Consider the following 26,625-nt stretch of genomic DNA (forward strand, 5'->3'; position numbering starts at 1 on the left):
ACTATACTTTTATTCCAGCGTAATAATCAAGGAACTTTGCTGCCGTACAAAGGGTGCAGCAGGCGCAATGATATTACGCAGTGCCTCTCACAAATGTCTCCATGGTTGCAAGGCATGCTCCCTGTGCAAACGGGCTCACAGCTGCTGGCGTAATATAACTGCGCCTGCTGCACCCATGGTACGGTTATTATTATGCCGGAATGAGAGTATAGTTCCTTGCTATATCGGCCTAGAAAATCGCAACTCTTAATTTTCCGTTGGTCTTAGTATACAATGTAACTACAGAAGAGTCAAGTTTTAAATAGGAAAAATATCGAAACTCTTTGATCATTTTTGAGCGAGATGCTAACGGTCTAATCAGATTCAATGAACTATGCTAAGCTATGCTAAAAGTCGTACCGCCAGACCCGGAGATCGGCTGAATGGATTCAAAAACGGTAAAACTCAACTGTTTAACTCTAGGGGAGTTGGAAAATGAGCCTATTTTCAAAAAAAAGTGGAGTGTTCCTTTAAATGCTTTATATTGCGGTACTCATTCAGCAAGTGCTAAACCATGTTATTGTTAACATGTTAGCAAATTACCAAATCAGCAAATGAGCATTTTCTGAATTAGCTTGTTACAGCTAGCTAAGTTTACACTAATAAAAATACTTACATTGAGGTTACATGATCATTTTAATTTTAATTAATGAATTAGTGTTCTCATACATTTGAATTGTTCTTAACTTGAAATGTTTGCGTACAAATGTTCTGCTTACTTAAACTTTGAATTTCTTGAGAATTTTTTGAGTTTTGCCAACTTATTCGGATTTACAATGTAGTTAGTTGTTTGCCTGGATGATAGTAGACCAATCTGTCTCAACTGGACAACTTGTATAAGTATGTGTTGGAATGGTGTCACCTGACTCCGATCAAGAACATTTACATAAGATGTGCTCTGGTGTTCAAAAACAGCTAATGAGCACACTAACAGAACACAGGAGTCTCACAACACATTTTTAAAAATTAGAGTATTTTTAACTTGACATTTCAACTTAGTGCGACACTAAAAAAAAACAATATGAGATTGAACAGAATGGCCAAACATGTCTGTCTGAATGTGTACTGCTTTAGCATGAGTGCTTTAAAGGGGAAGAATTTAAAAGCATACCGTTAGCATGCTAAATAAAGCATATACACTAAAATATATATATATTGAAAAAAAGAAAAGAATAATGATAATTCAGATTGATAATAGGAAGAAATCCTAAGCACTGAATCACATGACACCGTAAAGACAAGAGTAATAACTGCTAAAAATTCAGCTTTGCCATCACAGGATTTTTTATTTTATTTTAAATTGTAATAATACTTAACAATATTAAAGATTTTGCTGTATTCTTGATTAAATAAAGCCTGCCTTGGTGAGCATAAGAGACCTTTAAAAAATGATTGGGAGTATACATGACTGTCCTCATATGAAAACAAAAATTCCAAAATCACCAATGCTCATTTAAAATGATGTTGATCTCTCGATGCAAATCTTCATTAGTGTGAATGCCCCAGAACAGTAGTGATGTTAGTACACCAACATTAGCATGTGAAAACCTCTCCAGGCATGCCTCGCCAAATCTGAACAAAGACAGAGATGAGAGAAGCAAAAGATATAGCCAAAGACAGATTAAGACTGAAAGAAAAGAAATGACGCATTTTGCTGTTTATTCAGCTATATCCTGTTTACTGTGTCAAAATGAGAAATCAGTTGTTCATGCTTGAAGTCATTTGTGAGGCTGTGAATTCATTAAGAGCATTTACCAAAAGATCAATGACTGTACTGAGATCAATGACATACAGAGAGATGGATGTTTATACAGCACATGAGCATTCAGCAAAGAGTTTTTAGCTTCACCCATGATTATAGCATTAGCTTTCATACAATTTTTTTTCTTTTTATGAAACAGACCGTGATGTGTAGTTGGCATTTATACCAAAGACATTTATAACGTTACAAAATATTTTATTTCAAATAAATGTTGATCTTTGGAACTTTCAACTAATCAAAGTTTCCACAAAAATATTAAGTAGCACAACTGTTTTCAGCATTGATAATAATAGGAAATGTTTCTTGTGCACCAAATCAGCATATTAGACTGATTTACGACACTGAAGTCTGGAGTAATGACTGTGTAAAGCAAGCTAAGTCACAGACACCCACATTGTGAAATACGCATTAAAGGAAGAGGCATTCACCCACACAGTCATAATAAACGCGTATACAAAGACTATAAAAACTGTTATCTTCTAATGAATCTCATTTACACACTCTCACTTCACCTCCTAATGCTGTGTGGTGACTCCTGCCTGACATTGTCTATGTGTGTGAAATTGTAGCTGGCATAGAGTAAATCTCTTGCCTTATTATCTCATCTCTCTCGCTGTCTTAGAACAGCAAGACTAAACGGAAGATGAAAAAACAGAATAAATCATTGTTTCACCCTCCTTCTATCCCTTTCTTTGATAACAGATGAAGTCAAATATTCTACCAAGACAAAGTTAGCACACACACATCCAAATTTCCAAGTATTTCCAAGCAACTTTTTTTTGTTTTGATGAAATATGCAAATCAATGAGCGTGTAAGTTCAACCGATTGATGGGAAAGCTGAAACAAATGTAAAGTGTATGATTATTTCATGAGACTGATAAATAAACCATAGCGTCTGTGTTTCTGATGAAATCTTCATAGCTGATGTCATGGCATGCATTATATTAATGCATGAGCTGCCAGTGAGTGTGATCAAATGTTGTAGTCTTAGCTGAAAAATAGCTTGATGTTTATGCCTTTTCCCAGAGAAACTAGATTTCTTTGCTTTCTCTCTTCCTTGTGAGACGGATATAACTCTGAAAATAAAAGAAAAATGAAAAGGTGTAGTTGCCTATACTTCGTAGGTGTGGTAGGAATGCACATATAGCCAAAGAAAAGATATTTAAGATTTAAAGTCCCCCTGTAGTCAGTAATTTTATCCCTTAAAACTCATCTTTGATCACCGAAATAACATATTTAAACGTTTTTTTTCCTGTGAAAAATATGTCTTCGTGCCTTAAAATAGCTTGAACGTAACTCTACACCCTTGCTTCATTTATTATATGCGGATATATGAATATACTAATTAGCCCCGCCTCCACTCACTCGCACAAGCTCAAGAGATCCACTCGGTGTACTTACTGAGGTAAATGCTGCACAATGGTATCGCTTTTTACAATGACAGACACATAATGGTAATTAATATGATTAGCCTTTTACTTAACTACATTACCAAACAGCTAATAATGTGTTGTGAATGTGACACAAACCATGCTCCCGTTCGCGAGTCAGACAGCTGCCTTCTAACAATCAGTATCCTTACAAACGCTCTGAACACCTTAACGTCAGTGGAGAAAGGCATATAGTTCATCATAACATAGTTATATACATCATACACCCGATATATTGCCAAATCGTCACCATTTTTTTATATCAACAGAAAAATATACCAGGATATATTCTCTAGAGACTCTCCTGCTTCTGAGTGGTCATGGTTAATTATATGCTAAAGCCCGCTGGCACATTGACATGACTGGTTACAAGGTAGTTTGTGATGTCAGAAACATCAGCGATTTCAAACTGAGTCTTTTTTTCACTGCAGTTTTAAAAAGAAAATAGTCAACAATGGTGCTGACTTTTTGATTTGCACATGGTTTGTCTTAAAACATATTAAAAACACCACATAGACATACAAACAACATTAAAAACTTGATTTTCACCACAGGGGGACTTTAAACATTATTATAACCAACAGACTATATCAAGCTCAAAAATGGATCCTAAAAGTAGTTTATACTTATTATTAACTTATTATGCACTATATTTAAGCCTTCTGAAGTCATATGCAAGCTTTTTTGAGAAACAGACCGAAATTTAAGGCGTAATTCTCTGGAAAATTTCACTAGAAAACATATCATTAGCTACGTTTACATGGACACCTGTTTGAATTGGAAATAATTCATTATGATTGATGAATCCGAAAGTAGTGTTTCCATGAACGTTAAATAAAGTGATTGGGTTGATGTGCACATTTATATGTCAAAAGCTTCAAATTGGAATAGATTTTTTTGACATGCAGGGCCGTTTTAAGCCATTTTGATGCCCTAGGCCAGTGGTTCCCAAACTTTTTAGCGTGGAGTACCCCCTGAAGGGATTCCCATCCTTCTGCGTACCCCCTCTCTTCCACTTCGACTGCAGTCACACCTTCACCATTAAGGGACAATACTTTTAAATATTAAACTAAAACCGCCAGTAGGTGGCAGCAAGTCACTGTTTTTATGAGTGAGTCATCGAGTCATTCATTCAGTAACGAAGCAAGTGGCTGTGAATGAATCACTGAATCGACTTTCACGATTCGTTCAAAGCCGCAGAATTGTTCGCGAAACACAGACATGTGTTGTAGTTGTGCTGTGGATTTCGTTATTATTTCATTGCAAAATAGAGTAAATACTGGCATTACTGTGTTTAAAATGTACGTTTTGTTTTTTGACCTGTTGTATAATAATGTCACGTTTGCAGTCATGTGGATATTTGGAACAATTGCATTCTTGCTCGTTATCATCATTAAGTACAAGAACTCACACAAGGTATGTTTTTGTACCGGAGAAAGTTTGAGTCTTAAATCGAAATTAATTCATTATCTGTGTCTGTATTTTTTCTTCATGCGAGTAAGTGCTAAATCCCCACTTTTACAAAGGTGCACTGTTGAGAACAACTTAAGGCAGCAGATTCGGCACGCAATCTATCATATGCATGCTGCTTGTGTGGATACAGTCATTTTTGACTGCAAATGATGAGGTAATTTGATGAAATGTACTGGATTTACGACATTTTTGCAGTTAGAAATACATGCTCTATTTTAATATTATTTTAATGTAGAATTAAATGAACTACTCAGCATTTTGTTCGCATACCCCCTTTTGTCACCTCACGTACCCCAGTTTGGGAACCACTGCCCTAGGCAAACTTTTTTTTGTTTACATTTTTTTTTTTTGAAATGTTGATTTCAAGTGTCAGTTTTTGCATTATTATTACAGTCAAACCTATAAAACTTTTTGTTATCCCAAACTACATATAAAAGCTTGATCAGTCACACGACAGTAATCAGGATTAAATACTGATTCAGTGCAGTCAGGGACCGGGCTGAATCCAGCTACTTGTTCCTTTGTTACTCGCACGAACATCCCCTTTAAATAACACAATGCTATGCCCTCTGTGCGGTAACAATTAAATGAATCGATTCAGCATTTCAATGCCATCTGTGAAGGTGCATTAAATTCGACAAAGTGGTTTAATAAAGGATGTATTGATCTTGTGAATTAGCACATTGTTTTTTTTTACTATACCAATATTTTTAATTGGCTGTTCAAGTTTTAAATGGGAAAAAATACTGATCCTTTAACAATACTTTAGTGCAAAAATAAACCTTTTAGAGGTGCAAGTTAGAGAAGAAAGCTTTATAGAGGCAAAAATATAACTGCACACTCACTTAAACAAAATGCTGTATTGAGTGTGCAGTTATATTTTGCCTCTAAAACACACACTGTGCCACATTACGCTATATGCCCATTTCATGGCATGATTTCTCGCCCACCAACAATCATAACAAAATACAGATTTTGTGCACTTTTTACTCTACCAATTTTTTTAATTGTCCTTTAAACTTAGCTTTATTGCATGGTAAAATGTTACCTTGCCAAAGCATTGACAGAGCCCTTTGATGGTGTTGTAGAGCCCTGCAAATGCAAACTTTACATGCAACAATCAGGCAGTTATTGACAGTGCTCTGATCCAATGGCATCTAGGCTTCATCAGATTGACAGTACTCTAGCCCAATGGTGTTGGGGGGAAACCAATGGGGGCGGCAATCATATTTCAGGGTGGCCGTGCCAATGTTTAGAAACACCCCTGCTAAAATGTAGTGCTAGTATGTGCGCTCATTGGCGCCCCCTCCACCAGGGGACTGTCTAGTTCTCCTATGCCTAGAAATGGCCCAGTTGACATGCGCACACTGCACATACAGTATATACAGAGTTTCCTGCTGTTTGCACATACTATTCTACTATATTGCTTTTTTCTTTGTTTTAAAGAGCTTAATATTGATCTATTTTGGGTCCTAATTAGGAGACGACGAGCACATAAACCTAAAAAATGCCCCTTCCTGTGCCCAAAACAAGACGTCTGTGGAGAGAGTCTGAAACAAGGACTGTCCTGCTCAACTTAACAGACGATGAGTGGAAGGAGAATTTTAGAATGACAGTCATTTATGACACTTCATTCAACAACAACAGTTAATTTCATCTGTCATACATCATAATGCCATTTCTACGTCATTGCACATGTGCAATACTTTCCAGATTTGGTTTTCAATCCGATCAAGTGTTTACATGTCCTCTTGATCAGATAAGAAGATTTAAACCACCCCTTACAATCTGAATGTAATTCATACCGACTGTGCTACTATAGTCTGTGTACAATCAGATTATTAGGGTTCATGTAAACGCAGCTAGTGACATCAAACTTGGTGCAACACATCTTGAGGGGCCAAGTTTAAATGTATACAAGTATAAAATGAGATTTAGTGAATAAAGACCACCAAATGTTTACTTGCATCCAGCAGAAAAACAGCATCTGTGTGCATGTGTGTGTAAGTGTGTGTGTGAGTGTATGTGAGTATGTGTGCTTGATACATCCTCATAATGGCTCATATATGAGTTGTTGTGTAAGGCTGAGCTCATTCATTGACCCCTGAAGCCTTTCAGATGCATCCTAGTGGAACTTGCTATAAATTAGACTGAGTGAAAATCCATAAATAAAGATGCTCATCTTGTACTTTCTACTGCACTCTACTCTCACTAGAACTTCACAATTCTTCCTGCTCACTTCCTCCTCCAGACTACATTCTTCTTCAGTCTCTAATAATTACATTCATTGTCCATACTCCAATTTATTAGTGGTGTTTTTTAAAGCAAGGTCATACTTGGGGTTAGTGATCTGAACAAACCATTAATATTAAATATTAAACTTCTGCTCGTAACACACCCTGCAACATTTGTGCTATAGCCATGAATGATGCCTCCAATTATGCAGCTTGTTGAGGAGAGATGTGTTAGTACTTTTCTAAGCCATCAGACTTATGATTTTCACCTGCTGGGTAATAAAATAATAAATAAAATTTACATTGATGGAGGAACCTGAGCTATATCTAGAGACCAGAAAGAGATTTAGGGATGGGCTATTTTCAATTGGGGCAGTAAACAACCACCTAGAATACACTACTACCAGAACACCCTCGCAACCACATAACAGTTTAGTAACTACCCAGAACACCCTAGCAACAACCTAGTAACTGCAGAGAACACCCTAGCAACCACACAACAACACTCCAGTTACCAACCAGGACACCACAGCAACCAAATACCAATGCTCTACTAACTACCAGAACATCCTAGCAACCACATAGCAACAGTCTAGTAACTACCTGAAACACCCTAGCAACCACATAGCAACAACTCTAGCAACAACCAGAACATGTTAGTAACCATATAAAAATTCTCTATTAACCCAGAACACATAGCAACACCATGTTACCCACTCTAGCAACCACGTAACGAAGCTCTAGTAACTACTCAAAACGCTCTAGCAGCCACATAGCAACACCCTTGTAACTATCAGAACACCCTAGCAACTATGTAACAATGCTCTAGTAATCACACAGAACACCCTCACAACTACATAGCAACACCATTACAGCCACTCTAGCAACCACATAACAAAGATCTAGTAACTACTCAGAACACCCTAGCAAAAACATAACAACACCATAGCAACTATCAGAACACTCTAGCAACCACATGACAAAAATCTAGTAACTACTCAGAACACCATAGCAATCACATAGAAACACCCTAGCAACTATCAGAACACTCTAGCAACCACATAACAATGCTCTAGTAATTACCCAGAACACCCTCACAACCAAATAGCAACACCATTATAGCCACTTTAGCAACTACATAACAAAATTCAAGTTTACCAGTTAAAATGCCCAAGCAACCAAATAGCAACACCCTAGCAACCACATAACAATGATCAAGTAATCACCCATAACAACCTCACAGCTAAATAGCAACACTGTTATAACCACCAGAACACTTCTACCAACCACATAACACAGCTCTAGTAACTACTAGAAACCACACAGCAACACTATAGCAACTATCAGAACAACCTAGCGACCACAAAACAATGCTCTAGTAATCATCCAGAACACCTTCACAAACACATAGTAACACCGTTCTAATCACTGTACCAACCACATAACAAAGATCTAGTAACTACTCAGAACACCCTAGCAAACACATAGCAACACCATTATAGCCACTTTAGCAACCACATAACAAAGTTCAAGTTTACTGGTTAAAATGCCCAAGCAACCAAATAGCAACACCCTAGCAAGCACATAACAGTGCTCTAGTAATCGCCCAGAACAACCTCACTGCTAAATAGCAACACCGTTATAACCACCAGAACACTTTTACCAACCACATAACACAGCTCTAGTACCTATTAGAAATCACACAGCAACACCATAGCAACTATCAGAAAACCCTAGCAACCACAAAACAATGCTCTAGTAATCACCCAGAACACCTTCACAACCACATAGTAACACCGTTATAACCACTGTAGCAACCACATAACAAAGCTCTAGTAACTACTCAGAACACCCTGACAATCACATAGCAACACCCTAGCAACTATCAGAACACTATAGCAACAACAAAACAATGCTCTAGTAATCACTCAGAACACCCTCACAACTACATAGCAACACTATTATAGCCACTTTAGCAACCACATAACAAAGCTCAAGTAACTACTTAAAACACCAAAGCAACCACATGCAACACCCTAGCAACTATCAAAAACTATAGCAACAACATAATGCTCTAGTAATCACCCAGAACACCCTCACAGCTACATAGCAACAGTTATAACCACCAAGAACACTCTAGCAACCACATAACAAAGCTCTAGTAACTACTCAGAACACACTAACAATCACATAGCAACACCCTAGCAACTATCAGAACACTCTAGCAACAACATAACAATGCTCTAGTAATCACCCAGAACACCCTCACAACTACATTGCAAGTAGCAACATTATTATAGCCACTTTAGCAACCACATAACAAAACTGAAGTAATTACATAAACACCCAAGCAACCACATGCAACACCCTAGCAACTATCAGTTGCTACGCCACATAAAAATACTCTAGTAATTACCCAGAACACCCTCACAGCTACATAGCAACACCATTATAGCCACCAAGAACACTTTAGCAACCACATAACAAAGCTTTAGTAACTACTCACAATGCCCTATCAACCACATAGCAACACCCTAGCAACTATCATTCAGAATACCCTCACAACCACACAGCATTGTGGAATCATTTGAGTGGGTAAACCCAACAACCACACACAACTATGCTTCCCTAAAGCGTAGTAAACCTAAGTAGATCATAGAGACCATTAGTGCCAATGAGTTTTGTGAACTGGGCTCATGATGTTTTGGGAAACACATCCCAAAACAGATTAGCAACCTCCTAGCAATGCCCTAGCAACCACCCAGAACACAGTAAAAGCAAATATTTACATTATTGTTCTGGAAAATGTAAAAATCTTGATTCAATGAAACATTTCCATCTTTCTTTAGCCAACCCTTTTTCTTTCATCCTCTCATCTTCCTCTCTCTATTTTGGTTTCATTGAAGTGCACTTTGAAACATAATCAAACTATGCTGACAGATGACACAACAGCCAAGAGTTTCTCTCTCTAGGCCAAACTAATTACGCTGTCTGTCATTAATGAGAGCAGCACCACGTCACTCTTTGAGTTACACACACTCTGACACACACTCTATGAAAAATTTCTTCCTGCAGATCTGTTTGATCAAAGAAAACAAACACAAGAGGAAGAGACACAAAGACAGAGAGAGGGGATGTGTGCAAAGAAGTGCTCAGTAATCACTATGTCAGATTTTAGCACAGCTAAATGATTTCTGAGTAATGACCCTTACTTGTGAAGAATAACAACTGCAACTAAACTTAAGCAACACAAACAGATGATGGGATAAATTTGATTAAATCAAAAGCAACTTTTTTTTTTTTTCAAGCTATTTAGGACATAAAGGACCCCTTAACTTTCTTATATTGACCATTTATTAATGAATTCTCCCTTGTTCATTAAACATTTAAGCTAATTTGAATTAAACCTTCAGAAGTCTCAGCTTCACTGAACAAATGTTAGAGTTTAGCACATCGATTATCTAAACAAAGCTCTAGTAGCAGAAATATAATGACTTATAATTTCAAATACTTAATCTTTATACGCCACTTGAACATAGACACACATTTCCCTAAAGCCCGGGACACACTGCACGATTTTCTGCTGTCCCAAACGAAAGATTGCCATCGTGAAACAATCGTGGTGATTTCTGTGGTCGTAGCTCCTAAACAGTGGTCCTATAATGTCGTACAGTGAGTTCCGGGCTTATGACAATCGTCCAATCAAAAACTGACAAGAGTGCAGAACCCGATGCCGCAATTAGTGAGACAACATCAAACCACCATTTGCTCCACACACATCATCTTCATTTTTTTCCATTTTTCTTTTCAAGACAAGCCATGATCAAAATTAATGCTAGAGATTGTTTTTGTTTGCTAGCCACCATTGCAATCCTGCATCTAAATGTAGTAGCTCACAGTCACTGAACATATCACAGGATTGATGATGTAAAACTCCAGACATGTCTTCTTGTGTGTGTCCGTTTTTAACAAATTTTGACTGCCGTACAGTCTGACATTAATGATAACTGAGATCCTACAGAGTGAAATGGCTTGTATGACATGTTCATGCAGTCTGACAAGCAACAGTCGTAAAGGACTATTATAAATATTTATACTCCACACTAGATCATCTACATCAGTGGGGGAAAAAAAAAAACAGTGGTTCTTGTGCCCTCAGTGGGCACACAGCAGGACCCTGGAAATGTACACTATTAAAAAATAATAAATATATATAATACTGTTCAAAAGTATTTTTTTAAAGAAGGCTTTTTAAAGAACTTAAATGATTCAGTAAAAAAACAATTATAATGTTTAAATATATATTTGTTTCAAATAAACATCATTACTACTAATAATAATAAATTCTTCAGCAGCAAATCAGCATATTAGAATGATTTCTGAAGGATCATGTGACACTGAAGACTGGAGAAATGATGCTGAAAATTCAGCTTTGCCATCACAGGAATCAATGACATTTTAAAATACATTATTATAGAAAACACTCATTTTAATTTTAATAATATTTCACACTATTACTGTACTGTTTTTTTTTTTTTTACCAACCCCTTACTTTTTATTTAAAACTATTTTTTCCTTTTTTAACTTCTTTGGTGTTCCATCAGACTCATAATTACAGATATTAAAGGATTAGTTCACTTTCAAATGAAAATTACCCCAAGCTTTACTCACCCTCAAGCCATCCTAGGTGTATATGACTTTCCTCTTTCTGATGAACACAATTGGAGGAATATTAATAAATATCCTGACGCATCCGAGCTTTATAATGGCTGTGAACAGGGTTCAAGAGTATGAGCTGAAGAAAGTGTCTCCATCCACATCCATCCATCATAAGTGTATTCCACACGGCACTGGGGGGGGGGGGGGCCTTAAGCCCCGGGTATACTTCACTTTCCGCGCCCGGACGCATCACGTGCGCAGTCACGTCCTCACATCTTTCAAAGTACACTACACCACGGATGCGAGCGGATGACCGCGTCCGTCACATGCGCAGTACTGTTTTTTCTATGCTCTACCAGACATCGGAGAGCAGCACTGAGTCGTGTCATCAACGGGACATTCACTGGACATGATCGGAGAAGAAAAGAAGTGCATCCTTTCCCATATTTTACTTATCCCCCTCCATGAATTTGCTGCCCTAAACACGTCTTTGTACAATTTCAAACATGAATTGTACAAATGTGGTTACTTTCTAATCTCTTGCTGGTCAAGTTCGCTGTGTTTTTCTCTTTTTTCAAGCATGTTGTTAAACCGGTATTTTCACACTCTTCTTTGACGGCTGAACACTGTGCTCAATACTGTGCGTATTGCCACCTAGTGGACTCTTCTATACTGCTTGCGCATGCGCTGTTGCACGCGGACTGTCCGCGCGGTCTCGAAATTTGGCCTGCACGCGGCCAGGGTGTGCGGCCGGCCGAGAGCCCTCCGCATGACGAAAATTACATCATGCGGACGGTGCACGAACGCGGACGGCCGAAGTATACCCGGGGCTTTAATAAAGGCCTTCTTAAGCGAAGTGATGCGTTTGTGTAAAAAAAATAAACAATTCATATTTAACAAGTTATGAAGTAAAATATCTAGCTTCCACCAGACCGACTTCCGTATTCTACTTATGAAGAAAGTGTAAAACTCTCGCAGTTCAAAAAGCTTATGCTACATTCTACGCCTTACCTATTCAACTTACAGAACTGACACAACACCAGTTCCGTTTTTTTCCCCCGTAATTTTAATGTGGAAATGTATTAAATCCCTGGAGCCGTGTGGAATATGTTTATGATGGATGGATGTGGATGGAGGCACTTTCTTCAGCTCATACTTGTGGTAACACTTACTGCCATTATAAAGCTCGGATGCGTCAGGATATTTATTAATATATCTCCGATTGTGTTCATCAGAAAGAAGAAAGTCATGTACACCTAGGATGGCTTGAGGGTGAGTAAAGCTTGGGGTAATTTTAATTTGAAAGTGAACTAATCCTTTAATCTAAATATGGCATTATATGTCTAGATAAGCATTATGTTGCACACAGCCATTAAGTTTGTGCTCAAAGAGATTTGTGAACATCAGTGCTTGAATTGGAAAAAAACAAAGTCGGTACTCCCGATGCTCAGTTCAAAAAGTGTTCCTGAGGAAGGGTGGGATGCGACATGTCGGCGGTACGCTAAAGGTAAAAAATAGAGAAGTGCCGCTACCATGTACCGCCGCGTACCGGCCCACTTCGAGCACAGTTGAACATGCTGGTGACTAGGCAAAATTTGAATGTTCTGATCCGATCGAAGGTGGTACTTTGAAAAGTTTGAAGATCCACAAAAAAAAAAAAAGATTCTAAGCTTTAAATGACAAACAATAATGGCAGTCCAGACTGAACCTCAAAAGCAAAAAGCTTTTCACAGAAATAAACAACCTATTACGAAACACTACCTCCAAAACTGCATGCACATAAACAAGCGTGCGGAGGTGTAAACCACATTAAGCCCGAACAAAAAAGTGGGTGGCTTGCTAATTGGTTCTGTGACTAAATAAAAATGCCCTTCCATTTTGAATCCTCTGACCTCCCATCCGTTTGTACCATAACAACGTATTGTTCCGACCAGTGAGCAATTTTCTCTCCCTATCTTTTTTTTCCTTTCAATAAAGCCCAATAAAGACAACTATAAATAATCTCACGGGGGAAATTGAATGTGGTCGTTTTTCTCCTCACCATGGCAACAAGGCTTTTTTCCCCCCATCGCCTCACCCAACAGAGAGCGCATTGCTCATGAACTCATGAGGAGTTGGTGAGAAAGTGATTCTCAGTGTGAAAATGCAAGTTGCCATTTCAGTAACAGGGTTAAGAGGGAATGGCAGGAGCTTCATGCAGGAGTCTCAGACGAGGACATTCTATTATTGGCATTTTGTGGAAAGATGGCAACATGCTATGATTTGGACCACTGTGAATTATAAATGAGGACATTCGGTCATAGTTTTGGGTGTGTGTGTGTGTGTCAGCACGTGTTTGTTAGATCTCTGCCTGTGTGTTGGGGTGCGTGTGTGTTAGAAATGTCTTGTGGGTGATATGTACAGTTGGCTGAGAGTGCAATAACAGGCTGCTGATGGGGCTGACGGAAACCATCAGGATCAAACTGACTAGTGAAGCAGAGATACAGCCGAGGGGACCGACGCAACACAAACTTTACCCAACAGAATATACACAACAGTCTAAACACTGTATACGACATGCTAAACCTGCTACAGACTACGCATTTCACACCACAAATGGCATATTTTTCTGAAAAACACAGTGCAATGTTTGTCATAAACAACCCAATTTTTTCTTGGATGAACACTAATGAACATAATATAGAGCATAGCCTTTCGGCATCCAATCAGAATGCACCTCAATACAAAAAAGACCAAACCAAGGAAAACAAGATGAAAAGAAAAAATGGGATTAGAGGGTTTAGAGAGTTCAAAGGAAGGTCTATCATACATTTCTTATAAATAAAACAAGAAAGTGACCAGGCTTCCAGTTCAGTGGTCAAGATATCATTGACATTTCCTGGGTTATTAATTATGAATGAATAAAGGTTGTGTACAGTATTTTGATCAAGGTGTTATACTCTGTCATACTACTTCAAAATTATATTTCGCTATCATTGCATATTTATGAATGGAACAGATTGTTACTCAACCAGATGTTGCTTTAGCCTTTAACCAAAATCTTTTTAACCAAATTTAAAAAAACCTTGATGGATTATTCAAAATGATTTCTGCCATTTTGACAGAGACAAGCAATAACGAACATAATTTAACATTAGCACGTCAATTTTCATCTTTAGCAGTTTCAAGGGCGTAGGATTACTCGTTTACATAGGATATATGATGTATTTTATATTATTTTTCTTATACATTTCCTACTCCTTAACCATCAAACCCATCAGGCTCTTAAAGGGTTAGTTCACCCAAAAATGAAAATTATGTCATTAATGACTCACCCTCATGTCGTTCCAAAGGTAATAAAAACATCATCAAAGTAGTCCATGTGACATCAGTGGGTTAGTTAGAAGTTTTTGAAGCATCAAAAATACATTTTGGTCCAAAAATAACAAAAACGACGACTTTATTCAGCATTGTAGCATTGTCTTCTCTTCCGGGTCTGTTGTATATCCGCTTTCACTCCACAGTGACGCGGCTTCTTCTTCTTCTTTCCTGTTTTACGGCGGTTGGCATCCAGCTTATTGGTGCATTACCGCCCCCTTCTGCTCCGGACAGTGACGCTGATGACGTGTTATCTAGTGCGCCCGAGCTTCGTTTACAGTCTGAGGGAGATGCACGCTGTATTCAAGCTATTCTACATTGTTTGTATTTTGGTATTGCTATATTTTTTAAAATGGTGCGTAGGTGTGCATGTCACGGATGTCCTAATCGTGTCACTGTCCGGAGCAGAAGGGGGCGGTAATGCACCAATAAGCTGGATGCCAACAGCCATAAAACAGGAAAGAAGAAGCAGCAGCGTCACAGTGGAGTAAAAGCGGATATATACAACAGACCCGGAAGAGAAGACAATGCTGAATAAAGTCGTAGTTTTTGTTATTTTTGGACAAAAATGTATTTTCGATGCTTCAAAAACTCCTAACTAACCCACTGATGTCACATGGACTACTTTGATGATGTTTTTATTACCTTTCTGGACATGGACAGTATACCGTACATACATTTTCAATGGAGGGACAGAAAGCTTTCGGACTAAATCTAAAATATCTTAAACTGTGTTCCGAAGATGAACAGAGGTCTTACGGGTTTGGAACGACATGAGGGTGAGTCATTATTGACATAATTTTCATTTTTGGGTGAACTAACCCTTTAATGATTTCAGCTGTCATCTCTTAGACTATCAGAAGGCCAGGTTTTTCCCTATCATCAGTAATCATTAGAACAGAACACAGTTTACACATGGGGAAAACTGATTGTTTGGTCAATAATTCAAGAAAGTTCAGACTTTAAAGCCCTTGATTTTAACTTGTACCTATGAAAATGTACCATTGTTCTTTTAATTGTTTAACTGTAGCATTTATAGAAATAGATCACCCAAAAATTAAATTTCTTCATCATTTACTCACCTACAAGTTGTTCCAAACCTGTATAAATTTTCTTTGATCTGCTGTACACAAAGGAAGATATTTTGAAGAATGTTTGTAACCAAACAGTTGTGGGGCACCATTGACTGCCATAGTATTTTTCCCATACGATGGAAGTCAATTGTCTTTTTATGTGGCTGTTTTACATCATGTTTGACTTTCTCTATAGCATTTTAATGTTGTAAATTCACAACAGAATTCAAATGGGTCACACATTTTATTATCGCCATTGCAATAGGAAGAGCTCGCACAAATCTTGGAGCGCGCTGGTGAAAGCGCGCACAGTATACGATAATTTGTGTGCCACAAATGCACGCTTACCAGGCTTCAGTCATATTGTGCTGATAATTGGTCCATTCAGTTCGGACTGGAATTCTGCATGTATAAAAACTCAGAACACGCAATGTAAAGAATTAAGTGATAACCTAATTCGATGTGTTTATATTAGCCATGGTATACATATTGGGGGGGGGGTACTTGCCAATTTTGGTTATTAGGGGGGATTTTCAATCTGCTCACAAGAATAGAAAAGATGCATGGTGTTTCATCTTGAGATCATATTGATATATTTTTCCTTTAGATCATTATAGAAGACACATAACGTCATCCTCACAGGAGAACATGTGTTAGCCTGAATTAATGTGAAATTGCATAACCAGCTGAGCTCTTAATTCTCAGGAAAGCTAAAACAACAATTATGAAAATGGAAATGGAAAAACAGGAAGTAGGAGGTGGAAACAAAACAGGTAAAGAAACAAAGCAATACAAAACCACAATCCACTCAATACAAATCCAATTGTGCGGATTTAGCAATAGAAGAAGCTTAGCATGTTCAGGTCAAAAGGTGAATAATCTGATGAGAATGACATAAGTCTCTTTGTGTTTTTCTTCTAACACTAGCTCCTCAGTCTCTTAGTATTAGCGCTGATAGTCAGTTTAACTTTTAAAACAGGATAACAGACTGAGCTCTCTGTGCTCTTTTGACATGAAGAGGGAAAATGTGCCAGGAAATTTTTGATCTCTAGTAGTAGATTAAAAATAAGGGGAAAAAGGTCAACATTTTTAAATGTTAAACCGTAGACTCTGATGAGAAAGCTGCTTTTAAATATCAAGCTGTATATGAGAGTTTAAATGTGTGTATGTGTGTGAGGCATCATTTTACAAACTGAAAAATTAGATTTAAAGGTGCCCTAGAATTAAAAATTGAATTTATCTTGGCATAGTTAAATAACAAGAGTTCAGTACATGGAAATGACATACAGTGAGTCTCAAACTCCATTGTTTCCTCCTTCTTATATAAATATCATTTGTTTAAAAGACCTCCGAAGAACAGGCGAATCTCAACATAACACCGACTGTTACGTAACAGTCGGGGTGTACACCCCAATATTTGCATATGCCAGCCCATGATCGAGGCATTACCCAAGGGCAGCCAATATTAACGTCTAGATCTGTGCACAGCTGAATCATCAGACTAGGTAAGCAAGCAAGAACAATAGCGAAAAATGGCAGATGGAGCAATAATATCTGACATGATCCATGATAACATGATATTTTTAGTGATATTTGTAAACCGTCTTTCTAAATGTTTTGTTAGCATGTTGCTAATGTACTGTTAAATGTGGTTAAAGTTACCATTGTTTCTTACTGTATTCACGGAGACAAGAGCCGTCGCTATTTTCATTTTTAAACACTTGCAGTCTGTATAATTCACAAACACAACTTCATTCTTTATAAATCTCTCCAACAGTGTAGCATTAGCCGTTAGCCACGGAGCACAGCCTCAAACTCATTCAGAATCAAATGTAAACATCCAAATAAATACAATACTCACATAATCCAACGCATGCATGCCATATGCATGATGAACACTTTGTAAAGATCCATTTTGAGGGTTATATTAGCTGTATAAACTTTGTTTGTGCACCGTTTAAGGCAAGCGCGAGCTCCGTGGGCGGAGAGTGTGAACATTTAAAGGGGCCGCAACCTGAATCGGCGCATTTCTAATTATGCTCCAAAATAGGCAGTTAAAAAAATTAATTTAAAAAAATCTATGGGGTATTTTGAGCTGAAACTTCACAGACACATTCAGGGGACACTTTAGACTTATATTACATCTTGTAAAAAAACATTCGGTGGCACCTTTAAAGGCACAGTATGTAATTTTTGCAGATGGAGGTCACGTATTCAAAACAATAACAAAGATGTAGCTTGATGATGCTGTGAAGGATTGTGGAATGATGGGAGTTGTCGTCTTCACCTCCACTGCCAATGGAAATCAATCCGACAGGACTCACAAATCAAGTTCATGGATGAGGTAATGAAATAAAATTGTATAACTGTTACATTTGATCACATGGTTTAATTTCACTCTAATGAATTAGCCACAAGTCATGTAATGTTTAATGCTAAATTAATACTCATATGCCACTTTATTTGTCTAATTAAATGGTGGGAAAATGCAGCGCGGTTTTACTTGTTCAAAACAATCATATACATATCATACAATCGTACCCACAGCATTTGCCAAAAGGCTGACTTACTATTTATGTATAACACATACTGTTTTTAATTACACAGGCACAGACTTTACGTTTCTTATAGTTATCTTTGGCGACAGAATCTGCTGCAAATGATAACGAATAATTGTAGTCCATGACGATTGTGCAAAAACAACTGAGTGGTGTACTAGACGCTACAACTACTACTTCTGCAATTTTTCATGAGACTTGCTGTGTTGCCATGATTTCTACGGCAGTAATAGCGGAAACCGTGGGTAACGTGTACATGACGGCATTAACCGGCAACTCAATGAGGAGGGATGTTACACTGGTTAAAATTGTGAATTTATCTGGATTTAAACATTGTTGTAAACATTTGAGATAATGTAAGTACACAAGTGAACAAAATATATAACAATGTGCTGGTGGTTTTTGGATATTTTAATGCAAAAATCTTACATATTGTGCCTTTAAAGATTATATATATATAAAAAAAAAACTCATCCAAAAAATGAAAAAATTCTGCCATTGTTTACTTAAACTCATGTTATTCCAAACCTTTATTACTTCACTTCTTCTGTGGAACACACAAAGGATTTTTAATGTCCATGTTGCCTTTTTCCAAACAATTTAAGTAAATGGGGACTGAGGGAAAGAGATTTGAAATACTAACACTTATTGATTTAAAATATGTTAGCAAAATATTTTAGAATAAGGTTAGAATTATTGCGTACCCATTCTAATCTGCTCCATCTATTTGATGCTCATGAGTGCATCGGCACTTGTTCATTCATTGAAGTCTGCAAAGTTAAACAGAGACTCGCTTACTGTCAGGAAAATCCTCTATGCAGAATGGAAATATGAAACATATATGAATTTATATATGTAATACAGTACAGTCCAAAAGTTTGGAACCACTAAGATTTTTTATGTTTTTAAAAGAAGTTTCGTCTGCCACCAAGGCTACATTTATTTAATTAAAAATACAGTAAAAAAAACAGTAATATTGTGAAATATTATTACAATTTAAAATAACTGTGTACTATTTAAATATATTTCACAAAGTAATTTATTCCTGTGATGCAAAGCTGAATTTTCAGCATCATTACTCCAGTCTTCAGTGTCACATGATCCTTCAGAAATCATTCTAATATGATGATTTGCTGCTCAATAAACATTTATGATTATTTTCAATGTTGAAAACAGTTGTGTACTTTTTTTTTCAGGATTCCTTGATGAATAGAAAGTTCAAAAGAACAGCATTTATCTGAAATACAAAGCTTCTGTAGCATTATACACTACCGTTCAAAAGTTTGGGGTCAGTAAGAATTTTTATTTTTATTTTTTTTAAAAGAAATTAAAGAAATTAATACTTTTATTCAGCAAGGATGCATTAAATCAATCAAAAGTGGCAGTAAAGACATTTATAATGTTACAAAAGATTAGATTTCAGATAAACACTGTTCTTTTGAACTTTCTATTCATCAAATAATCCTGAAAAAAATATTGTACACAAATATTTTGTACAATTGTACACATTAAATGTTTCTTGAGCAGCAGATCATCATATTAGAATGATTTCTGAAGGATCATGTGACACTGAAGACTGGAGTAATGATGCTGAAAATTCAGCTTTGCATCACAGGAATAAATTACTTTGTGAAATATATTCAAATAGTACACAGTTATTTTAAATTGTAATAATATTTCACAATATTACTGTTTTTTACTGTATTTTTAATTAAATAAATGTAGCCTTGGTGAGCAGACGAAACTTCTTTTAAAAACATTAAAAATCTTAGTGGTTCCAAACTTTTGGACTGTACTGTATGTAACAGAATGAATTTGTAACATTTACAGGGAAGTATACAACCGTAATATGTAAGTTGTGAGCCAAGTAAAACATGTCTCAAATGCATTAAACAACACACACATATGACAGTAGGGCAAGCCATGTATAGGTTTATGATTTAGTTTAAAGCTCTTTATATAAAGCATGTCTCATGTTTAAGACAACTTTGATTGTGCACTTATCTGGCTCAATCTGTGTCCTTCATTATTTTTTAGCTGTATTAACAACATCAAAGTATATTGATATAAACATCGATATTGTGCCATCCTATGAATTATGTTCCACATACATAGAAGTTACACCAATGGTTAAAACAACACTGTATTCGTTTCGTACATATGCGTACCAAACGCATATGTACGAAAGACCCTTACCGACAATTTTACATGTACTATTACCCCGATAGTAAAAACAGTAATATTATGAAATATTATCACAAACTGTTTATTTCTGTGTCCTAAAACTCATAAATAAAGCTTTAAAAAAAAGTTTATTTCTGTGATGGCAAAGCTGAATTCTTTTGAAATCTTTTATAACACTAGTATAAATGCATCGTATCACACCTGCCAGCTGGAGTGCCCTTAATTTCCACCCGAGGGCACTCCTTCCATCTTTGTTATCTCACCATTTCCCATAACCCATTACCCGGACTCATTATACCTCATTACTTAACTTTGCCTATATAAGCTCTGTTTATGCAGTCATTCTTTGCGAAGTCTTGTATATTGTTACACTGCATTTCTGAGCATTATCCTGGTTTCCTGTGTCTTGGTTTTTTGATTCTCTGCCTGTTTTCTGGATTACCCTTTTGCCTGTGTTTTCTGCCCTGTTGCTCATTTGGATTGTTTGCCTGTGTGTTTGACCCAAGTCTCTGAGCAGTCCGTCACAGTGTTTGTAAAATGGTTAGTTCCTGTCCTTGATTCTGATTGGTCAATAGCTGTGTTTTATTCACAATAAAAACACATCTATGACCACTTCACCCAACTGTTCTGTGTATCACTACACAACACCCTTAGCAACCACTCTTAGTAATGTTAGGGAAATTTGAAAAATTAATTGTGATTATTCGTATGTGCTTGTGATTACATAGTTTATAGAATGTATAGTACATAGAATGCATTCTCTGAGTCACATACAGCCACATTTAGGGATTTATTTTTGACTCATGGCCAGGCCTGAACAAAAGACCATGTTTGTGAGTGACAAATGTGTGGGTTTTGTAGAGTGAGGGGGGTGTGAGTGTCACGTGACAGGTGGATGGGTTCTTTTCATAGTCAAGTGCCTAATATGAGAAGAAAAAGTTCTCAGCCTTGGAGGTTAGAGAAATAAAAGTGAGGGGAAGCTTTCATTCTTTGCCTTACACTCTGCAGCTACTTGTGTCACTGTTGACTGTTTGACCTTTCTTGCAAGAAATAAAACCTTTTAAAGACAATTGGATGAGTTTGTCTCTTATGCAGTAAGAGTCCTGTTGATTTTTGCCACAACAGTTACGTAAACTGTATGTTCTCAATTGACATTGTTCATTGAAGCTTACTGTATTATGTAGAAGAGTATTGTGAGAAAGAGATCGAGTGAGCGAGTTTATTACCTGCATTCAGATTTAGCATTTTTTAGCATTTTCCTTCAGGTCAGTCCTATGTTCATGATAAAAAAATCTGTTTAAATGTCTTATCTTGTCCTTTTAACAGTTAAGGGGTTTTCCCGTGACTGACAGCGCTAGTCAAAGCATTGTCAGTTGCGTCTTGTTCCGTGTTCACAACAATTCAGTATTTCAATGTAAAAGTCTTCGCTACTGACTGACACACTCAAAAAGACAGTCTTTGCCGCCATCTAATGGCGTAATAATGTAACTCCGCTTTGCGTTGTGCCTAACAACGCCGTTCAGCCGTGATTTATTCACGATACAGCACAGCCTCTCGTACCTTATTGCTTACATATAGTCCATAACTAGTCTTATGGCCTTTTTATGGAGCATTTTTTGTCACTTTTTATAAACGGAAAAAACAAGATTGTCCATTCTGTTTTTGCATTCCATGGAATAAAGGAAATCATACAGCTTTGGAACACACGACACGAGCACAGGACAGAATTTCCATTTTTGAGTGAAGTATTTCTTTAATTCCCAGAGTCTGGCTTAAAAAAATCCCTCTGCTTTTCTGCTGATTTAGTGGTGTGATTAAACAGAAGCCAAACGCAAAACTCTATTGAACAAACAGCTGCTCTAGATTTCATGTGCGAGTGCAATCAGATCTGCAAAACAGGAACAAACACGTTCATATTCTCCAAGAGGCTTTCACAATCACATTGTCTCATTTTTTATAACTCTCCTATATCAAAAAATTGTGTTTGGTCGCCAGAGTTCCTCAAGCAAAACCCTCTGCTATAAAGGAGGATATGTTTTCTATTAGGTCCATGTTGCAGAGCTATAACCAGAGCTCTTGGTCTCTGTTTGGTCTCAGCAGGAGGAGCTTGAGTGGCAGGACTGTTAACGTGTTATGACACTTCAGAAAGCCACTGTGCCCTGTGTATGATGACTACAGACACAAGCCTCTCTGCACAGAAAGGAAGACCGAAAGCGGAAATAAAGAGAAAGGGATGAAGGATAGGAGAGGTAAGAGATGGAGGGATGAGTCGGAAAAATAAAGGAAGAGACGAGGGTGTAATAGTCTTTTGTTTCCCGTGGCTGTTGGGTTTCAAAGCAGCTCTCGTGACATCATTACCCCATTTGTACTGTACACCTCTCAGTCTGTCCTCGTGGCTATAGCTTTCATCATGGCATCCAAATGCCTCAAAAAACCCAAGGACACAAACTGACTGACATACACGCACACGCTTTCTTGTGCTCTCATTCTTGAACACATACTTATATGCAGAGGATAAGTGAGAGAAGAACAAATTGGCAGGTGTAGATGGTGAAACCTTTTTCGAAGGCTGCAGATGTTCAGAAATGCAAATGTTTTTGAATACTCATGACTAGTCCACCATAGCTCCATAGAGAAGAACAAAACCTGAGAGCAAATGCAGTTAAAATGCCAAAAGCGGAATTGTTCCAATACAAAGCTTTTACACATGAAAAGCTCTGTGCAGTTTCTCCACTGAATATCAGAATGCAGGAATAATGTGATCAAAGCATTTGGTAGAATGCTACAATATGCATTATGATTCTTTCAGATGGTGAGAACATATCATGACAATAAACTTATATCAATAGTGTAGATACATAACTCTCAACTTGCATGCCTGCAATCCCGTGGCTCTAATGTTGCATTCCACTCAAAGTCGGATGTGGGATATTCCTGCTTGATATATACAACTTCCGACCATTTGATATTTTGTTGTCAGATGCTCACAAGATGAATATATGTAAAGCATTTGTTGTAGCATTTGTTTTTCAGGTGTACAATTCTGCTATACAAAGGCAAAAACAGTTACAACAGAACTAAGAAAAATGGCTTCAAAGTATTTCAATGAAATTTAAATTGTTAGAGAATAGATTTAAATCTAAATTAAAGCTGCAAGCAGCATTGAAAGGGCCCTCACACCTGGGGCCACCGCCACCCGATGCCCTAAGGAAGATAATGGACAGTGGGCGACAAATATAGGAGAAATATGGCAACGTCATTTTGATGTGCCACACTTCCTGCTGCCAGCAGGTGGCGCTTTGACTATAACTGAATACTGCAATGAAGATGTCTTCCGACCAGGACTATTTTCAAACGTGAAGTTTGGGGCAGATTGGACATTATTTGCCTGAGTTACAACAACTTCCTATTTTGTGGTGTTAATCGCATACTTTAGCACTCAGCCAAGTGTTGCATGATTTAACGTGTTTCTAGTATGTTTGGCACTTTATGGCATATTTAAATGCGTTTCTGGGAGTGAATTACAGTGCAAAGCATGCCATTTTCATTTGCCAGCAGGTGGCACTATGACTAACTGAATATTGGCATGTAGAGGTCTTTAGGCCAGGACTCTTATCACACATGTGAAGTTTGGGGCAGATCGAACATTGTATGCCCAAGTTACAACAACTTCCTGTTTCATGGAGAAACATCGAACTTTGTCAGGCCACCACAGACACGCCCTTCAGTGAAAACTCAAAATTTTCACAATTTAACGTCACCAAGGCCTTTAGATTAGACTGACCAAATATGATGTTTATCTGATTAAAGATCTAGGAGTTTGTTAAAGTACAATGTCTGGAAATGGCAAAAAATTTCACAAATTTTGCAGAGAAAATTAAAAATATCAGATTTCCTGTTCGGTTTCAGATTTTGTACAAGGAGACTTTTTTGTAGATATTGGACAGTTACATGTGTCTACCGAATTTCATACCTGTACGTGAAATGTAGCGTACTTAATTTAAGCAAATGTAGCACTTAATTGAAATTTTGTAGGTGGCGCTATCGAGCCATTTTGCCACACCTAATTCTGAAACTTTTCACCACTTCTGATGCCTGTACAAAGTTTCATGAGTTTTTGAGCATGTTTAGGCCCTCAAAATTGCGATTCATTTCGAAGAAGAATTATTAACAGAAGTGATCATTTACTATCATACATAAACATTTTGAAAAAGTCAGGGTTGAAAATGTAAATGAAAATGTCAAGTTTCCAAGTTGAAAATCTTGGATGGAACACAAAAATGTTCAACCAGCTTTAGTTTGAGGCTAGTCAGTAGATATTATTACTGCTAAAGATACATCGTCTAAAGTTGTGGTCACATAAGTAAAATTTGTATTGCTTATTATCAATGCCATAGCAATGCTCAGCTTACACTACCTTGAACCAGTTGCTAAATCTGCCCTCACAAAAAATTCCTATTGAAATGACTTTGAGTTTTGTAAATGAAAATTCAATGAAGAATGGTAAATGTGACCGCACCTAAAAATGATGTCAGTAGGTAATGTAGGACAACTAGGCTAAAAGTTTGCAAGCAAAAACTTTACATATAGAAAGACGGTATACTCGTATTATTATGAATGGGGGATAATGCAACGCGCAATATGGAGGAATAAGTCCCGCCTTCTAAATAAGAGCCAATCGCTGATCGGGAAAGTCATCCCGTCACTGTAGCAGGCGTTAGAAGCTCCGGTTCCTATAGAAACAGTCAGACATGTGCTTCCTAGAGATGCGCACTTATGTCTGTGCATGCGCAGTAGCTTGATCCAGCCTGAAAGCCTGATTTTCATCATGATTTGAGCATGTAGAAACAAAATTTATGAGACAGTTGTTATCATATTTCATTGGTGATTTCAAATACATGAAGAGTTTGGTTCCAAAATGCGATAAATGGCATTTTTTAAAAATTGAGTTTCCGCCAAAATCAGTATTGTATCTGGTCGGTATTGAAAAGTCATTTATTAATTTTGCGCAAAATGCGATATCCATCATGTTATTCTGTCATGTTTTCTCCCTTTCTTTCCAAAACGCTACAAATGCCACTCTCCCTTCTCTGCAGAATGCGATATATCCGCTCAACCACTCACAGCGCACCATTCCTCGCATTGTAAATAGTAATGGCGGCGCTTTGAATACACCCGGCATCCTAGTTTTACTCATCTGCTTTGTACTTTGTGATCAACAAAAACAGAAGAAACGCAAGTCATCGAAATGTAATCATTTACGTGAGGAGATTAAGATGATGAAGCACTCGAGTCGGAAGGAGGAAAAATGGCGGCTGTTGCTTGTTCCTCGACAGCATCAAACTTCTGTCATGGTCCCCAAAACTGAATCATGAACAGTTTTTAAAAGCCGTTTTTAATACCAATGTACTCGGCAAATGTGTTTATTTTAACCGTGTGGTGGCGCCAGATACTCTTTAATCGGTAATGACAAACGGAGACATAATTAATTTATAACATTAATAAGATGACTCGTTGATTTCATTTTGGGAGCGACGACAATGTATTTTTAGTCACATGCCTGTATATTAGTATTGACAAAGTTCAGAGGCTGTCATATATGTGAATCAACTTACTTAGTTGTGTATTTTGAATATGAAAAATAACTTTTATATTGATGGATTAATTGAATTTTGGAAAAAAAAAAAAAAAAACGTGTCATGGATTTATTGCATTTTTGGGGGAAAATTATCAGTTTTTATAATAAACCTTCAAAAATCAAAATCTAGATTTGAATTTTTAATGTTTTTATAACCAAAAGATGCTATGTGAAAGTTTGAAACAGAAAAGAGTGGTTTTCAATTGCCACTTTCTTG

At 37.2% G+C, this 26,625-nt stretch overlaps 1 protein-coding gene across 4 annotated transcripts in view; it reads right to left on the reverse strand.

Moving 5' to 3' along the window:
* The window catches only part of dlgap1b (discs, large (Drosophila) homolog-associated protein 1b), a 174,618-nt gene that overhangs the window by 69,203 nt on the left and 78,790 nt on the right, over positions 1-26,625 (reverse strand). The window lies entirely within an intron of this gene.

Source organism: Megalobrama amblycephala, linkage group LG22, assembly GCF_018812025.1.
Source record: "Megalobrama amblycephala isolate DHTTF-2021 linkage group LG22, ASM1881202v1, whole genome shotgun sequence".
NCBI lineage: Eukaryota > Metazoa > Chordata > Actinopteri > Cypriniformes > Xenocyprididae > Megalobrama > Megalobrama amblycephala.